Genomic DNA, 4,424 nt, shown 5'->3' on the forward strand with positions numbered 1-4,424 from the left:
CTGCGCGTCCGGAGCCTGTGCTCCGTGACGGGAGAGGCCACAGCAGCGAGAGGCTTGCGTACCGCAAAAAAAAAAAAAAAAAAATTTTTAATTTAAAAAAAAAATAAAGTTCATCCTTTGATGTGCCATATATCAGACACCCTAATGGATAGGCAGCCCCGCCCCAGAACCTAAAAGGAAGTTAACTGCTTTCTGCGGATCATTCTCTACCCTCTACTATGACGTTATCTTCCTCCTGTCGTCCCTGGGTCCTAGGAAAATGATAATGCATTTGCCTTCACTTCCATTAACCCAAAACTCCATTCTAGAAGGAACTGGTAGGAAGGAAATTAACATTTACTGGGCACCTGTTATGTAACAATCTCCATTTAATTTAATCCTATAAGGCAGATGTAATAATTCCATTTTCAGATGAGAAAAATGAGGGCTTGAAAAGTACATGATTTGCTTATAATTACACAATAAAGCAAGAGGAAAGACTTGAACCTATTTTGCTCTGAAGCTTACGTGTGGCTTTAGGACGAAGGCCATTTAAAGGCAATGCCTAAGTGTAACTGCCCAGCCTTGAAATCTAGCTGCATGTGGAACTCATTTCCCTCCTTAGAGATCTGTCTTTAGGTGAGTTGCCAGCAGGAGATCTGAAACTCAAGTATGTAAAATGGGTCCAGTGATGTTTCAGCGAGGGATCCAAATAGACTGAACACATATAATGAAAACCTGGTTGGAAAATTTGACTTTCAGGGCGACACGAAATCTTAGGGGAAAAGATTCTATTTTCAATTGTACAAAATTCCAGTGGTTAACTTCATTCATAATTACTTTAAAAAAAGAGACGTAAATGAGCAGACATGACAACATTCCCTGAGGAGATAAATCTCCTATTTGCCTAAACCATCATGGTGAAATTAAAAGATGGTAGAGCTCAGACTTGGTCAAATTTGGCTTTTAATTCTGCCTGTGCTATTTCCCAGATGAGTCATATGAACACATTACTGAACTTTCCTGAGCTTCTGTTCTTTTGTCCATTGGTGATAAAAATAGCAAAATGAGGTAATGCGAGTTTTAAAAGGAGTAGCACATAGTAGGCTAGGAGGCATTCAATAGATGCTCATCTTGTCTTTCCCCTTCCAATAAACTCATCATACATATTGATTTATGCTTTCACTGTGATATTTCCCATAATTACAAAAATATCTAGCACTCACACATCATGGTAGCATTTGTAAAGTGTTTTCAAGTCTACTAACTTATTCAATCATGACAACAACTGTTTTGATATAGGTACCATGGCTTTATCCGAATTTTACTAATGAGGGAACTAAATCTGGAAAGGCAACATGACCTGAGGAGGGTCAAGAACAAGAGCTCTTGGACCCCACTGCTGGGTCTGAATACTAGGTCGTGCTCTACGACCTTAGGCAAACTATGTAATCACTCTGTGACTCAGTTAACTCATCTTTAAAACTGAGACTAATAACAGGATTTATTTCACAATGTTGTGAGGATAAAATAAATTACTACAGTTATGTACATCCTCAGAACAGTAAGTACTCAATTAATGTTGTACATTATTTTTCTCTGTAAAAGTGTAGTTACGTCTTAGGTGTTAGGGAGGATAAAATAAGGCAATAAATAAAGTCATACATGTAAAGTATTTAGATTCATTCCTAACATATAGTAAGTGCTCAGCAAGTATTACTTGCTATTATTGTCCCATGTGACTCAGATGGTAAGTAGAAAACACTGGTTTTGAATGAGAGTCCTTGGAAGTTAAAGCTAGGGAAAGAATTGAGGAAACTAACAATGGAAGCCCTGTTACGTGCCAAGCACAGCGCAAACATCTTTGCACTATTTTCCCAACAATCTTGAGAGAGACACAGAGCCATAACAGAGATTTTAGAGGTTCAGATACATTTTCCCTACAGTTTCTAATCCTCAGACAAGAAAAAGACAGGTTGTTTTATTAACTTCCTGTAATAAAGATGTGTAAAGGGAGGCTCATGAATTACTGCCCCACCTGCTTCGCTTACTCAATGCTCCTCATAACAGTTAGTCTGGTTCCCACCATCTGCCAGGTCTCCAGCCCCACTCACTGCGATCTAGACGGAAAAGCACAAGCTTCTTTTCTATGTAAATCAAGCTTTGACTTCCTGACTCCAGTATATCTGGGAGACAAACCTCCCGCTCTTTCTAGGAGCCTTCACTCAGGGAGCACGCACTCCAATCAGAGGTTGGAAACTGGGCCAGGCGGAAGCCTCAGAGTAAAAGGTGTTTTTGTCAGATGGAATCCACTAAAGCCAGGAATTAGTTGCTTTTGACAAGGAGCCTAATTAGCCTTTAACTCTTTAACCACAACGTCCTCTTGAAGTACGGAGAGGAAATTCACCACCAGCGCTCAGAGCCACATGGAAGAAATTAATGTCCGCCTTCACCAATCCTCTTTCAAGGCACAATAGTAAATATGCATTATATTTAACAATCATGTTTCCCTGGAGCTAAGCATGGGTTTCAGTGAAAAGAAATGCTCTGTAATGTGTCTCAGAATGCTACCCTGGAATTGCAAACAGAAAGTCTGGTGCCCTCAACCATGGCAGAATGAACTGCATAATGACAAGGACAGTGATCAATAAATAGGGCTTGATTTGTTATCTGGGGTTTTTATAATTCATCTTTGCTTGCAAAACGCAAGCTTGATTAGGTGTGAAGATCACTGGCCAAGTTTGGCTGTTTTCCAGCCTTTGGTGCTGGCTGAGACAAAGGCCAGGGGTTATATAAAGCACAGAGGAAATGGCATTGATTAGTGTCCCGGCTGTATCATGGACCTACTGCACATTCAATGTTTGTATCATGGCAACATTCATTGAGTTCATCATATGGATTTGTAATATATGTTCATCATGGTTTATTCAGATATATCCATGATGTATGGCTTAGTCTTTCATACACAGGTTATTCATACAGGTAAATATATATTTGTATACATATGTGTATATGAACATATATTTATATTTACTGTATGTGTATATATATCCTTGGATGTGGGAAAGAGTTGTAGAGGCTAGTTGTTTATTTAGAGCCTCATGAAGCCACGGGTGAAGTCATTGTTTTCTAGAGCAAAAACAGGAAACTCAAATAGATCATCTAAGTGGAGGGGTGTTTCAAATGCAGTCCCCAAAGGCCTGGGTTTCTGTAAAGAAGCCACAGAAAGATATGCATTTAGATGGACGTGTATCTGAATTTGAATCTCAGTCATGTCACTGGCTAACTTTGTAACCCTGAGTAAGACATCGGCCTCTGTATAATGGGGATGATAACAGTAACTACATTATAGGGATGTCATGAGTCTTGCATGAGTTGATGCATGTATTTACCACAGAGCTGGGAATATAGTAAGGACTTAATGAATGTTAGCTATTACTATGTATCCACAGCTCTATTTCTCTATGACCATGATTAAATATCAATATCCTTGGAAGATTATGCTTGAAAAAAAACTTCTCCCAGTTTTCTAAGAGATTTTCAAAAACTTATGAATCTAGTCTAATGTGCTCTAGTATATATGTAAGGAAGATTAAGTTCAGAAAAAGGAGGTGACTGTGTCAAGGTCATAGAAAGGCTGTAGCCTACTGGAAAGAGGAAGGTCTCAGGAAAGATTTGGCCTGGTTGGTTTAACCAAGGCTCACTGGGACTGGTTAAGAGGTTATTGAATAAAGGTGAATCAAATTTAGTCCATATACTGACACCAGCCTCCACTCACATACGGAAGCACACGAACACAGAAACCCCACACATACAAACTCACTCATACACACACACACTCACACCCCTACAAACACATACTCACATACACAAACATGTACACACACACTGACTAATTCACATGCAAACACACACACGATCTGGGTGCACAGCCTCGGTAAACTATTTCTCACTTCCATCTTGTACTCTAAACTTTCAGGCATATATGTCACCAGATTGCTCTTGTTTTGGGTGGTGCGACAACTCTACCAAACCAGTCAGTGCGCCTAGGATGCCCCCCTCCCCAACTCTGCCCAACCCATCTACTGAGCGTTCACTATACTGAGCTGTTTACAAGCATTACTTCCTTTAATCCTGGTCAGGTAGATAGTAGTCACTTACGCTTTTTCCATAGGCAGGGCAACTCAAACTCATACAAGTTAAGCAACGTGCCCAAATCCCAGGACTACTAGTTGACCATATAAGGATTTAAAACCAGTTTTGTGTCACTCCAAAGCCCATGCTCTATTCCAGAATTTCTTAAGTTGAGATCTCAATCCATTAGTTGATCAAGGTACTCAATTAAATGGGTTTCAACCACCATCTACAATAATAGAAACAGAATGGAAGAAAAAACACAAGGGTGCATCACACACCGTAAAAGTATTATTTTGTAAAACTTGTCT

This window comes from Stenella coeruleoalba, assembly GCF_951394435.1.
Source record: "Stenella coeruleoalba genome assembly, chromosome: 17".
NCBI classification, from domain to species: Eukaryota; Metazoa; Chordata; class Mammalia; order Artiodactyla; family Delphinidae; genus Stenella; species Stenella coeruleoalba.